The following is a 15849-nucleotide window of genomic DNA, read 5'->3' on the forward strand; positions in this document are numbered from 1 at the left end:
AGTTATAGTAACAGAATCATATAAATCTATTGCACAAGTGTGGAGAAACAGTTTACACCTGGCTTCTCTCTGAATGTGTTATCAAGTATTTCATTAAATGAAAAAAAATCAGCACTGTACCTTTCATTCAGAAGTATGCTGTAGGCTTTAAACAGATCTTCCTTCCTACGTTGCACTTTTAAGCAATTGACAGTTTACATGAGTTGTCAAAAGCTTGTGTTCTTATGAACATTCTAAATAGAATAAACATTTATAGGTAACTTTCACACATCTGAAAATATTGAGAGTTGGTCATGCTTTTTAAAAGTGGTGAATCTGACCAAAAAATGTCTTTTCTCTTCTGTATCTCATTTTTACTTAGGAATATTAAAGTTCTCCCAAAGATTATCTTAAGTGTCATACATGCATGAAAAATAACTTCTTTGAATTCTGCTTTTTGCAATTTGCTTTTTGCAATGGTAACAACTTTGCCCTTGAATCTTATACTTTTACAATGAGGACAAGATTTTTCTTCCAGAAGATCTTCACATGTAATTAACAGCTATTTTTGCCTTGATTTATTAAATTACATTCAAATATAGCTTATTTTAAAACTCAAAATTCAAAAATTCCATGTGAGAGATTTTAGAAATATGAAATTTATATTGATCTTCTTTTGACCCAACAGGAAGTGAAATACTAATACTAGTTCTTAGTCCTGGCCATTCACTAGAAACATCTGGGCGGGGCGGGGGGGGGGTTGCTGGTGGGAATCCTTATATTCTGACTGTGCCTCAGGACACCTATATCACACTGAAGTGTGAGAACTTGGTACCAATATTTTTAAGTATTTCTGGGAGTTTCCAATATGCAAGCAAGATAGGGGACCACTATGCTAATCTGGTGATTCTCACTTTATTGCACATTAGAATTATCTATGCATCTTTGAAAACTTTTAAAAAAATCAGAAACCATACTCCATAACAACCAAATCAGGCAGAGTGGACAGGAGTTTTTAAATGTTTCAGATAATTCCATTGTGTAGCCAAGTTTGAGAACTAGTGCTTTGGATTGAAAATCAATTTATTGGTCTTTTGTGTTAGTGTATTGTTTCAGTTTTATAGATAGGGAGGCAGTTGAAAGATGGCTGGAAGGGAAAGAATAATTATTGCAATTTTAACAAATGCTCTTTTTCAGATTCTGCCTATTTAAGAGCAATTTAATTCCATCTTAACTTGTATTGAAGGTGAGACACATGTAACAGAGACTTTTGCACAAAAACCAAAGTGTTTAATAAGGACCTGAAAGGTTTAGGAGAGGAACATGTGAACCATTACTTAAACCATCCTTTATATTTTTCACAGATGAAATGTATCCTAAGGGGACAAGCTCATGCTAAAGCAACTGTTTTAGAACTTTTATTTTCTTCCCTTATATACGATTTTCCCTTTGTTGAAAAGCTAAAGTATTGAGAGTTTATTTCTTTATATCTGTAGGTTGTTTGAGACATAGCATTTTCAAAAACTGATCTGACATTTTAGTCTGAACTAAGCCTGGATTCTTCCAAGTTCTATTACTATATAGATTAAGTTTCAATCCAAGTTTTAAACTTTTGGTTATGCTTTTTCAACAAACATTCCAAAGAAAAGTTACAGTCAGGTCAATTTCTTAAAAGGTGCTGGAAAAAAAGCCAAAATAATCATGTACTTTCCCCCCACAATCATTATGTTTGTTCCTACATAAGGCCAAATAATATTTAATACAGTTCATAGTCAACTGTGATAATACAGGTAGTCATGCCCAATGTTTTCTTTGTATAATTCTTTCTGTAGTAAACTACTGATTCAATACAATGTAAAAGATACATAAATTCTAAAATATGGAACAAATTAAATTTTGAATAAGTTTTCTTATTCCTTAGTGATAAGGGCTGTGAAAAAATACATATTGAAATTTCGATCAAAAGTAAGAATTTTACTAAATAGTTCCTTCATGTTCTTAAACTTCTATTTCTACATGTCATCAAAATCACCATTTAGACCTCAGGGGCATTTTAATTATTTAAGTGAAGATACCCTCTGCAAGGCTCCTACTACACACATACACACTCACACAAACATACACATACACATACCATGTGAAGATTTCCTAAAAATCGTCTCTCTACTGGCTTTTTTAAATTATGGGGGTAATTATATTTCTCCCTGATTTTAACCATATTTCAATGATCAAACATTGTAGAAATAGGATTAAAACACATTCATGCTTTAATCAAGATCGTTTTCCCTGCTGGAGCTATCATTTGCATCAGGTCAAATATATGAACTCAGATTGAAAATTGTTCCAAAAGCTAGAATAACTGTGGCAAGGCATTTAACCAAGATTCTACATGATCAGCCAAAAAAAACTTGTGTCCTTCACTCTTCATGGTGATTTACTCACAGATTCCCAGGTTTAGGTTGGATTAGCTTTTTGGAGATAAGTGTCTGTACCAGATGACTTCTTAAAGCCCTGTTGAGCACACAATTCAAATGAACTGGGAGGAGTCCCAGTGTGGGCTTCCCTAGTAGCTCAGATGGTAGAGAATCTGCCTGCAATGCAGGAGATCTGGGTTCGATACCTAGATTGGGAAGATCCCCTGGAGAAGGGAATGGCAACCCACTCCATTATTCTTGCCTGGAGAATTCCATGGACAGAGGATCCTGGCGGGCTACAGTCCATGGGATCGAAAAGAGTTGGACAAGACTGAGCAACTAACACACACAACCCATGTTAGAAACGGTTCCCCTGGTCTCTCAGATGGTTAAGAATCTGCCTGCAATGCTTTACACCCAGGTTCAATCCCTGGGTCAGGAATATCCCCTGGAGAAGGGAATGACTACCCACTCCAGTATTCTTGCCTGAACAGAAGACCCTGGTAGGCTACAGTCCATGGGGTCAAAGAGTCAGACACCACTGAGCAACTAACACACTTTCTTGTGTTAGAAAACCTATCCTTTCATGTCAGTGAAAACTCTTGCTATGATCTTAAACCTTTTGATCAGTCTGCTGTGGAGCCCTAGTTGAACCCATGTTTCAGCCATGAGGTATATTTGAATAAAAATTATTGAAATGCAATGCTTGTGGAACAGTGTGTAGATCTCTGAGCTACTGGATGGACCAACTTCAAATTTAATGTTTCGGCTTCCTGATCTTTGACAAAAGAATAACTCTCAGATATGAAGCTATTTATATCGCCCTTGAATATATACTTTAGGAATTAGCCTGACTCAATCCAGTCATTTTGAAAATGTTTTTAATCAGTAGATAAAACATGAGTTCTGACATTACCCAGGCATAAGCATGAGCTTCATCACTTACTGGCTCTCTGACAATGAGTAAATCATGTAATTTCTTAAAGCCTTAGTTTCTTCATTACAAAATGGAAATAATAAAACTATCCAGGACTTTAAGATGCAGTTAGATAAAGAACAAAGTTTATAACTACCTAACAAACTGCACACATTAGGCATCAAATTAATATCTGCTTTCCTCTTTGATAAGTGTAGGGGAAGAGAAATCTGGATTCTGAGAGTAAGCTGATTTGAAGAGTGATACAATAAACATTATCAGTGTGGCAAATATAAAAACTATATAAAACTAAAATATTTTTCAATGTTCTATGTAATTGCATTCCATTTCCTTCTTTGACCCCCTTTCTACTGTTTTTCTCACTACTCTGGCAGTTGCATTCTCTTTTATTCAGCTTAACCATCCCACGTGCACAGATGCATATTTTTGCTTTTGTGCCTAAAAATATTTTAAAACAAATACATGAAGATTTTATACACACACACACACACACACACACACACATATATATATGTATATATATATATATATATATAATTGTTCTTCTGGTATATCTATTAGAATATCTCTAAAAAATATACCTTTATACTCAGTAGCAATGATAAAAATGTGACAAATCAAGAAAATTAGAACCAGCCTCACATTCCTGACTTATTCTAAAAGCACATATACTCATGCTTCTGATGTATTTTCATAAACACATCACCCACTCTTTCAAAGCTGAAGGTGTGTGGTATGGTAGTCTTAAAGGGAGTGAAAAGGTTAAAAGGTTGTCAGTGTACCGATTATGAAGCCCTATTAGATATATAACAATAAATCTATGATTTTTGTTTACTTGATACATAAAAACTAATCATTTTTCTCTTGGAAAAGTGTGACTCAAGAATATTGGTAGATTTATCTAGCTTTTATTACAGACATTGGCATGAACAATTCACCTTCCTAGAATTTTTTTGCTCAGAATATGGCAAAAATAACTGCTTTAAAAGAAAATCTATTGAAATAGATTTAGGTATCTTTTTTCCCCATCTTATGTTTATAATGTTCTGTGTATAAAGATTTCAAATCACTCTTTATCCCAAGATGTTGAGGATTTCAACTAGTATTATACAACTATAGAGCTTAAATAGATTTATGACATCACAAAAGTACGAACCAATCATGACTGTAATGCTTTGTGGTCTCAAGTCTTAGACAATTTGCTCTTTTCAATTCACTTTAACTTTATTTTGAAAAATATTGAAAATCAGCCTTTAAGTGGTCATATTAAAATGCTTTGTTCTACTTATGGAAAAAGTCACCAGACAAATCCCAGATGAGGTACATTTTATGAAATACCTAGCCAGTTCAACTCAAAATGATAAGATCAGAAAATAAAGAAAATTCTGAGAAACTGTCAATAGAGTTAAAGCAATATAGCTACTTAATATAATGCAGTATCCTGAAGGGGACCTTGAAACAGAAAGAGAAACTTAGGTTAAAAATGGAGTAAAGTATGAATATTATTTAAATGATTGCAACAGATTCACCATAGTAGTATGCTGCTGCTGCTGCTGCTAAGTCGCTCCAGTCGTGTCTGACTCTGTGCGACCCCAGAGATGGCAGCCCACCAGGCTCCGCCGCCCTGGGATTCTCCAGGCAAGAACACTGGAGTGGGTTGCCATTTCCTTCTCCAATGCATGAAAGTGAAAAGTGAAAGTGAAGTCACTCAGGTGTGTCCGACTCTCAGCGACCCCATGACTGCAGCCTACCTGGCTCCCTCGTCCATGGGATTTTCCAGGCAAGAGCACTGGAGTCGGGTGCCATTGCCTTCTCCCCATAGTGGTATAAGATGTTAATAATGGAGAAAACTAGCTGTGGGGTATATGGGAATTCTAGGTACCATCTTTCCAATTTTTCTGTAAATCTAAAGCTTCTCTAAAATATAGATTTAATTTAATACTGCCTTTCAGCAATTCATGTTAGTTGTTTGATGTCAACTTGAAATCTTAAAATAGTGTTCAAATTCAAAGCAACAAGTGGTTACTCATCATTCAGTCTGGAAAATTTCCTTGCCTTGAAATTTACTATCTTGTGCAGATAATATGCACAAGGAATAAATGTTTCAAAGAACAATCAAAGAGTAATATACAATTAAGGGACAAAATGAGGAGATCAGACCAAAAAATGCTTAGCATTGAGAAGTAAATGTGCTAAAAAGTGAGCATTCTCAGAAAGTACTTCAGGGTGCTAGAGCTTCACTGTCCAATAGAACTTTTTGTGATGATGGAAACAATTATGTGTGTAGCCACAATAAGAACACGTAGCCACAAAACACAGGTGGCTGTCAAACATATAAAACATGGCTAGAATGCATGAAGAACTAAATGTTTTATTTTACTCAATTCAAATTAGTCAGTGCAGGTTAGCATATGAACTGAACACAAAAGCCTAAGTAAAAGTTAGATGGACATTCCATTTCAGTGCAAAGATGCCGTACAGTTAAATGAAAGACACTACACTATGGGACAGTGAGTAGATCTTTGAGTTCCTGGTTCAACCAATGCTAAATCCTGACTTACATCTATACTTCTCTTCTTTAATTTTGATTATTTTGTAGTCTTTTGGCTGCACCACACATCATGTAGGATCTTAGTTCCCCGAGCAGGGATTGAACCTGCACCCCCTGCATTGGCAGCTTGAAGTCTTAACCTCTTGACCAATAGTGAAGTCCCTCCCATCTGTACTTCTGATTTGAATCAACTCATTTCCTGTATAACCCAGTTTTAACTGTGGTTTGTATTCTTCTGTTTGTTGTTTTTTAGTTGCCATGTAGTGTCTGACTCTTTGCAACACCATGGACTATAGCCTGCCAGGTTCCTCTGTCCATGGGATTTTCCCAGCAAGAATACTGGAGTGGGTTGCCATTTCCTTCTCCAAGGGGTCAAACTCACTTCTCTGGCATTGCAGGTGAATTCTTTACTGCTGAGCCACCAAGGAAGGTTTCTGCAACATGTAGCCAAAAGTACCCAAACTCAACTATGAGGACTAAATGAGAAAACAATATGTGAAGTACCAGCAGTTACTCAGTAGATTCTAGATGCTCAGTAAATGACACTCCTTCCTTTGCCCTCCTCTTTAACCAAGTCACTTTCCTTATACCTGTTGTGTTTGTACTTCCATGATTTTGCTTCCAGACTGTTCCCTTATTACCCACATTACCAATTGGAATCCTTCTAACTCTTTTAGTTCCAACTCAACTGGAGTCTTTTTCACAAAGCTTATCAGCTCATGAGGAAGTCTCATATTTTCAGTCTCTACACGACTTACACCCAATATGCCTCATCTGAGCCAATCCCTGTCCTGTATCTCCTGCCATCAAAGTCTTTTTGACCAGTAGCTACAATGCCCACTGGAGTCCCTGGATGTTCTGAACTGCAGTTTAAGGTGAAGCCCTTTCTACTTTCTGGTCTTGGACTTCAGAGGAGAAATTCCAGGGCTTCTGCTGGTGATATCTCACAGAAGACTTACCAGTAGCTGAAAAAGATGGAGGAAGGAATGACAACAGCAGCAGTGATAACATGCAAGATCCAGATTCTAAAAACTGATGATTTTTCCCATGTGTGCCCTTGTCCCTTCAATTGCTCTTCTAATTCCCTCAACTGGCCCTACTTTTTCAATAAGCCCTCTGTCTATCTTAAGTTCTTTACCATTGGATGTCTATCTGGCTACTCAATTTGTGTGTTTTTCTTAATGCCAAAATATATAGAAAACATGGATTTAGTTTTACTTCCCTACCTTACCTCCCTTTTAATCTTTCACCTACTGAAATTAGGTTTTTATCTTTACCATACTTCTGAAGTCACTTATATAAAATTTAGATATATTGTCTATCTTCAAAATCCAATGTTAAATTTTCAGTCCTTCTCTTAAAGCTCTGGGCAATAGTTGAAACATGTTTTTCACTTGTCTCCCAGGATATTATACACACTTGGATTCCTCTTTACACACTGTATGTTCCCTTTCAAGTCTTTGCACACACTCTTCTTTTCCTTTCCAGCTTCTAATATTGAAGAGCTTCAGAGTTTCATCCTTGCCATCTTCTCTTCTGCATCTTCATTCATGACCTAATGACTTAATCCAGTACAACCCCAACTATATGTAGATGACTCCCAAATTTATGTCTTAGCTTACATCTCTAGAGTCCATCTGCAATGAAGGAGATGTGGTTTGATCCTTGGGTCGGGAAGATTCCCCCAGAGAAGGAAATGACAACCCACGCCAGTATCCTTGCCTGGAAAATTCCATGGATAAAAGGAGCCTGGCGGGCTACAGTCCATAGGGTTGCAAAGAGTTGGATATGATTGGGTATTCATTCATTCATTCATTCACATCTTTAGTCCTTCTTCTGAACCCTAGACTCAGACATCAGTCTACTGGATACCTCCACCTTGAAGCCAAACAATCTCTCATATTTAACACATTCAACACCAACTCTATATCTCTGCCTCCAAAGAAAGAAAGTGTTAGTCACTTAGTCATGTCTGACTCTTTGCGACCCCATGGACTATAGCCCACCAGGCTCCTCTGTCCATGGAATTCTCCAGGCAAGAATACTGGAGTGAGTTGCCATTTCCTTCTCCAGGGGATCTCCTCAACCCAGGGAATGAACCTGGGTCTCCTGCATTGAAGACAAACTCTTTACCATCTGAGCCACTAGGAAAGGCTACCTCCAAACCTACCAAAATAAATGGCAAAACCATACCACTGTTCACCAACTGTGCAAGTAAAAACCTAGATATTATCCTAGACTTCTCCTTTTGTACCATCTCACAACTACTATATCATAAAACTCCATTAGTACTATCTTCAGAATATACCCTTCAGCTGGCCTCTTCCCATCACCTCTATCACCAACACTTTTCAAGCCTCCACCCTCCATTTCCTAACCAATTACTATAGTACAGTCTCCTGGCAAATTTCCCTACACTCCACGGGCTCCAATACCCTTAATTCTTCACACAGCAGGCACTGGCAGAAGTGGCGTTTTAGAGAATATGTGTTAACATTTACTTGTTCAAAACCCTTCAGTTAATTCTTATCAAACTTAGAATTAAATGTTTTCATTTTCCTACTCTTTCTGAAATCAGATTCTAATATTCTTATCTGACTCACTCCCCTCACTGGAGTCTGTCTCATTTTTCCCTCAGAGATGTCACTCTGCCTTTTCTCTGCTTGGAACATTGTCCAACAGAATATCACACAGTTTCCTCTTTCATATTGTTAGGGCATTTGCTCCAAAATCTCCTCAGAGCAGCCTCCCCTGACTACCCCTCCTAAGATACAGTGCCTATACTTCTCATGATCTCTTTCTCTAGCTTGTTTTGTTTTTCTCCATAGCACTAGTGATTACTGGAAATTATAGTGCATATTTGTTCATGTGTGAATTTATTACAATCTCCTCTAAGAGAATGAAAGGTGCAGGAGGATATGAGACATATGACTCATAACTTTTCCTCATTTCTAAAGGACAGTGCCTAACACACAGCAGATGATAATGATAAACATTTGTTGCATAAATGGTTAAATTCTGATGTAAAACTGATTTAAGAATAAAAGTGTGCTATTTTGTGATCCATTGAAAGATGGCTGGAAGATTCCTTCATGCAAGCAAATTTGTCTGATGGTTTTATAACACTGGTGGTTTACATGATTGACTCCATTCTTAAAGGCTGAGGTCAAGACTCGTGCATATTGTCATACCTATCCTTCCATTTGGCTTCCCAGATGATTCAGTGGTAAAGAATCCGCCGGCCAAGTAGGAGACATAGATTTAGACCCTGGATCAGGAAAATCCCCTGGAGGAGGAAATGGCAAACCACTACAGTATTCTTGCCTGGGAAATCCCAAGGACAGAGGAGTCTGGTGGAGTACAGTCCATGGGATCACAAGGAGTCAGACACAACTTAGCAACTAAACAGCAGCGGCAGCAGCATCCTCTCATTCACGGTCTGGTTCTCAGCAGGTGATCAGCAAATTTTTGATCACCTGAAAGCAAAAGCTCAAATTAATTGACTGATCTTAGGCTTACAGTACTGACTGGATATGATTCTACATTTTATGTTGGTATTACTAGTGATGGACAGAGAGGCCTGGAGTGCTGCAATTCATGGGGTCGCAAAGAGTCGGACACGACTGAGCGACTGAACTGAACTGAACTGAACTAGTGTCTGGAGAATTGGAGGCCAAGAGACAAGCACACACGCATTATGAGTAAAAATCTCAGATGCTAAGGTAGAAAGAAAATTAGTAGGATTTAACAGAAAGGGAGAGAAGCCTTCTTTTCCTCAAGCAAGTCTAAGCCAAATGAGAGTGTGGTGAAGATGGGCAAATGGAACACTAATATTATTTTTATTAAATCAGGTTGCTTATATGAATAGCAACACTGAGTTTTCAAATATTGAAACTCAGACTTACCTAGTCTTCCCATTCACACTCCGAATAAATAAATACCAACTCTCAAATTGGGGTTCTATCCTGCCTAACCTTAGACAAAGGAGTACATGATATGCTTGCTCCCTGAAGGCATATGTATAACCAATTTTTGCTAAAAGATTTCTCAGCTGGAATTCAGTTCTTCTCTTCAAAGGAAAAGTGAGTGAAGGAATGGAGAAAGGCTATGGGTTTTATGCTAATGAATGTCACTCCACATGGAAATACAAAGAAAGGTGCCCAAAGCTTTGCTAAGTATAAGGCACTGGGATTTCCCTGACGGTCCAGTGGTTAAGATTTCACCTTCCAATGCAAGGATGCAGTTTCTACACTTGGTTGGGAAGCTAAGATCCCATGTGCCTTGTGGCCAATTCACCAAAATACAAAACAGGAGCAAAATTGTAACAAATTCAATAAAGATTTTTTTAAAAAGAAGAAGAAGCCCCAAATCACGGAAGACAAATGATATCCCAGGAACATAGAACCTAAAGATAAAAACAGAAGTTCAAATGACTTTCCTGTAGTGAACTAACTAGTACACAGAAATGTTTTAAAATCAGTGAGAGGATAGTAAGCCAGAGATTCCATCTGACTTTGTGATCTGAACACTGTCTTTTGAAAATTTCTATGTACCAATTATTGATGTCACAATAACACCATAGTGGTAACACCACAAAACAAACAACCACAAAACTTCAGGGGTAATCAACAATAATTGTTCACTGTACACACATCTATAATTAAGTGGAGGTCAGCTAAGGGACTCTGCTAACCTTGGTTGTGCTTGCTCAGATACCTGGAGTTCAGCTGGCTGTTTGGTTGACATAGTCTAGTTTTGGCTGGGGTGACCAGGGCAACTTGGCATTTTTCATGTGCCACTTAAGACCAGGAGGCTGACCCAGACTATCTTCTGGCAAAGACTCAAGAAAAAGTAAATTGAAGCATGCAAGGGCTCTTACTATCTAAGTTCAAAACAGGAGTACCTTCACTTCTATCATTCCATGAACAAAAGCAAGATTAATGGTCAAATTCAGAATGAAGGGGTGGAGATATACACAACTTTCCTTTTTCAAAGGGAACTCCATGGTCACAAGGAAAAGGGCGTGGATGTGTTCGGGGTTGGGGGAGAATTGGCACCATCAATACAGTCTACCATAATGTAAGTTTGAGAGTGACTGCATTTCTAAAATATAAATAATGCCAGAAGAAAGATACACAAATAGCTAAACTATAGCTGATTTCTCCTTACCCCGAACATTTACAACATATCCAGTGTACTCTCATCATTATCTCCTGGATAATGATTGCTGTAGGAGGAAAACAGCAAATACATAGTTTAGAAACAAACTTTTTGAATTATAAAGAATTTTACATCACACAGCCATCCATTATAGATGTTGAAACACCTCTTAGAGAGGAAACTCAACATTCCTGACAATTCCTAGTGGGGAGTCATCATACAGAGTTAGCTCATGCAGAAGAATAAAAAGCAAACCCAGTGAGTTAGGAAACTACCCACAGGTCCAAATGAGGGGGTTACAACTGAAACAGGAGTAAGAAGTATTGTATGGTCAGATTGGCAGTCCTAGCAGAAGTTAAGTGACTGAGCTGCAGGAGAGAAAAATCTGATTCAAAGGGTTTGGATTCAAATATGTGAAGCCAGGGAACCAGAATAACTATGCCAAAGAAGAAATGAAGAATCTTAAACAGCAAACACTGGTGTCCCCATACCTCAGCTCATATATTATTTATTCCTTCACCGTCCACGTGACCTGATTTCTAAAAATGTTATTCAGTCACTTAGTCATATCCAACTCCTTGTGGCCACATCGACTTCAGCACACTAGGCTTCCTTGTCCTTCACAATCTCCTCGAGTTTGTTCAAACTCATGTCCATTGAGTCAATAATGCCATCCAACCAACTCATCCTCTTCTGTCCCCTTCTCCTCCTGCCCTTCAGTTCTGTTCAGTTTAGTTGCTCAGTCATATCCGACTCTTTGCGACCCCATGGACTGCAGCACACCAGGCTTCCTGTCCATCACCAGCTCCCGGAGCATGCTCAAACTCATAGCCATTGAATCAGTGATGCCATCCAACCATCTCACCCTCTGCTGTCCCCTTCTCCTCCTGCCTTCTATATTTCCCAGTATCAGGGTCTTTTCTAAGGAGTCAGTTCTTCGCATCAGGTGGCCAGAGTATTGGAGCTTCAGCTTCAGTATCAGCCCTTCCAATGAATATTTAGGACTGATTTCCTTTAGTTTTGACTGGTTGGCTCTCCTTGCAGTCCAAGGGACTCTCAAAGTCTTCTTCAAAACCACAGTTCAAAAGTATCAATTCTTCGCCACTCAGCTTTTTTTATGGTCCAAGTCTCACATCCACACGTGACTACTGGAAAAATCATAGCTTTGATTATATGGACTTTTGTTGGCAAAGTGATATCTCTGCTTTTTAATATGCTGTCTAGGTTTGCCATGGTTCCTTTTCTTCCAAGGAGCAAGTATCTTTTAATTTCATGACTGAAGTCACAGATTCCCTAAAAGTCTCAAAACAAAATTTTTAATTAGATTTTACTTAGATGTATAGAAAAACGGTGCTTGCCAAGAATATTAACATAAGAAGATTCAGTTTACGTATTAAAATTCTACTCATTGTAGATGAAACAAGAGTACAGAAAGTGAAGAGTTAGTAAAAGGACAATGGGTAGCAGAGGGGTGGGGAGAGAAAAGGAAGGAAGGAGGGAAGGAAAGAAGGGAAGAAGTAAAGAAGACATATGGATGAAAAAGAAAGAAGAAAAAATAATAGGTAGAAGAGTCATATTAAACTAGAGCATGAATTGCCTTTTTTACAAAAAGAAAAAAATAGGATCAAACGTTGGCCTCTTACTGCTTCGATTTTTCTCATTCACCACAGTAGACAGGGAAAATGATGGCAAAGGTTTTAGGAAAGTGAGTATTAGGGGAACCTAGGCCACCATTTGCTCTGAGATTGATTCTAAACTTGAGTGTGCATTTTACAAAACCAATACACACACCATTGGGTCAATAAGTTTAAGTTTAGTGAATGAGTTTACTATCAATGAGTATGTAGAGCAAGTGTATAATGAAAATGTGTTCTGCCCATGAGTATATATTATGGGTATGCATTGCAGTAAGGTTTATGGTATCAATGGGCTAAATTACATCTTACTCTGTTTAAATGAAATCCAGCTAAAATTATCAAAAGTCATAGTCAGGCCATTTGAATAGATAAGTGATAAGCACAGACAAAAACTGCAGCTTTTCCATTGTATCAGCAATATTTATTCTGAAAAACAAACTAAGTAATTTAACTGTTGTTTATGTCATAAGTTGAAAAAAGCTAGCTTTATAATACTTCTTAGGCCAAAAATGCAATTGAAATTCTTAATGATATCTGTTCCTAAAGGAGATCAGTCCTGAGTGTTCACTGGAAGGACTGATGTTGAAATTGAAACTCCAATATGTTGGCCACCTGATGCGAAGAGCTGACTCATTTGAAAAGACCCTGATGGTGGGAAAGATTGAAGGCAAGAGGAGAAGGGGATGGCAGAGGATGAGATGGTTGGATGACATCATGACTCAATGGACATGAGTTTGGGTAGACTTCAGGAGTTGGTGGTAGACAGGGATGCCTGGCGTGCTTCGGTCCATGGGGTCTCAAAGAGGCATACACGACTGAGCAACTAAACTGAACTGAATGATATGTGTTCAGTCTGCACCATCCAATTCACTTTCACCTTAGAAAAAAATTACTTGGGTCAAAAGTCATTGGGTTAAGTTCCTAGGTATATTATGAGACAAGAATGTTACACTCAAAAGCCATTATCAAGTTTCTGATAGAGGGTTTTGCGACAGAAATTCTAATTTTGTAGTCAGAGTCATCAATGAATATCATGGAAATTGAGGCTCTCATTTCTACACTCAGATTGTTAATTCGGTAGAAATGTGTCACAACCCTGTTACTCTGGTAAGCTTATGCATTTTTTTACTGTAGTGTTATTTTGGGGGATTCCCTGGTGGCTCAGATGGTAAAGCGTCTGCCTGCAACGCGGGAGACCCAGGTTCGATCCCTGGGTCGGGAAGATCCCCTGGAGAAGGAAATGGCAACCCACTCCAGTACTCTTGCCTGGAACATTCCATGGACGTAGGAGCCTGTTAGGCTACAGTACATGGGGTCGCAAAGAGTCAGATACAACTGAGAGACTTCACTTTTTTTCTTTCTTTTTATCTTTACTTTGGCTTCATCTATATATAAAAGTTATTTTGGTCCATAGCTCCCCAAGAACATCAGTGTACTTTCTCTTCCATGTGTTTTCTTGGAAACAGAGCCTGTTGAAAGAAGTAGGTGACAACTTTCAAACTTATTCCCCCTAAGTCTATAAAGCATCCATCTCTATGAAGATTGCTATGGATTTTTGTATTTCAAATTAGTAAGCCATGTCCTTCCAGTAAGTTTGATACCATTTACAAATTAATCCTAGACCTATAAAAATACAAGTAGAAGTTGACAAAACCTTAAACAGAATACATTTTATTTTTAATAGATGTGTAGATCAGCTGTGGTGATAGATGCAGCCTGACATTTTATTTTACATTTTTTTGAACATGAAGGTGAACATTGCTCAAGTCATGTCCGACTCTTTGTGACCCCATGGACTATATAGTTCATGGAATTCTCCAGGCCAGAATACTGGAATGGGTAGCCTTTTCCTTCTCCAGGGGGTCTTCCCAACCCGGGGATCAAACCCAGGTCTTCTGCAGTGCTGAGGCATTCTTTACCAGCTGAGCCACAAGGGAAGCCCAAGAATACTGGAGTGGGTAGCCTATCCCTTCTTCAACGGATCTTCTCGACCCAGGAGTTGAACCGGGGTTTCCTGAATTACAGGCAGATTCTTTACCAACTGAGCCACCAGGGAAGCCCACATTTTTATTGGAGTATAGCTGATTTACAAGGCTGTATTAATTTCAGGTGTACAGCAAAGTCAATCAGTTATATATATACATGTATCCACTTTTTTTAAAGATGCTATCCTGATAATTTTTAAACAGAATTTATTTTACCATTTGGACAATTCATGAGAATTCATATGCAAATTTTCCACTCTGTAGATTTTGCAAACTAAATGCTTCATACCAGGTTAATTTAGATGAGCATAAAAGGGAAATAGAGCTTTTCATATAGTGGAATGTATGTTTAAGGGAAAAAACAGGCTTCGAGAGCTGTGATGGGTTGTCCAAGGAAATATGTCATCTTTTCAATATTGCCTAGCCAACATAAATGTGTGGTTCTATGGAAGATGAGACACATATTGGTTTTTTTTTATATTTACTTATTTATTCCACAGATGATATTGCATAATTGACATGTGCCAGTTGTCATGCTAATCACTAAACTTCAGGTGATATGTCTTTTTTTTTTTTTTTTGTGGCAACCCCACATGATGTTTGGGATCTTAGTTCCCTGACCAAGTATTGAACCCATGCCCCCTGCAGGAGAAGCAACTGAAAATTAACCACTGGATCACCAGGGAAGTCCCAGGTGATATGTCTTTTTACTCCCAGTGTTCTTCACAGAGTCTGATCATGGAGGATGCTTAAAACATTTGTCATAAATATTGTCTCCTTCTCTTATGTGAAATTTAGTTGCTCTATGGTTTACATCACAATACTGTGGAAGATTGAATTTTGGGAAAAAAGTCTACTGGAAATCATATGATACATTATAAAGCCAAATATAAATTTTCTCAGGACTTGAGGTCATTGTAGAATGTTAGTGCCACTGTATTTCTTCTTTAGAAAAAAAATTTGAGAAGTGGCTAAATTGCCATTAACTTGAGTTTCTTTTCCCTATTATTGCCTGAACTGACATTTTTATTCTGGGACAGCTTGTTATTTTCAGGAGAGCATCTATTCATGTAGTCCTATGGTGAGATCTGCCAAGTGCTAGCCAGCCTATCTGGCTCCCAAATACTTTTCTCAGAGCATTCAAGATGACCCTGTGGAAAAGTTCCATCTTTGAGTTTTAAAACCT

Source organism: Giraffa tippelskirchi, chromosome 2 (genome assembly GCF_054371585.1).
Source record: "Giraffa tippelskirchi isolate mGirTip1 chromosome 2, T2T-mGirTip1v1.2.pri, whole genome shotgun sequence".
In the NCBI taxonomy this organism is placed as follows: Eukaryota; Metazoa; Chordata; class Mammalia; order Artiodactyla; family Giraffidae; genus Giraffa; species Giraffa tippelskirchi.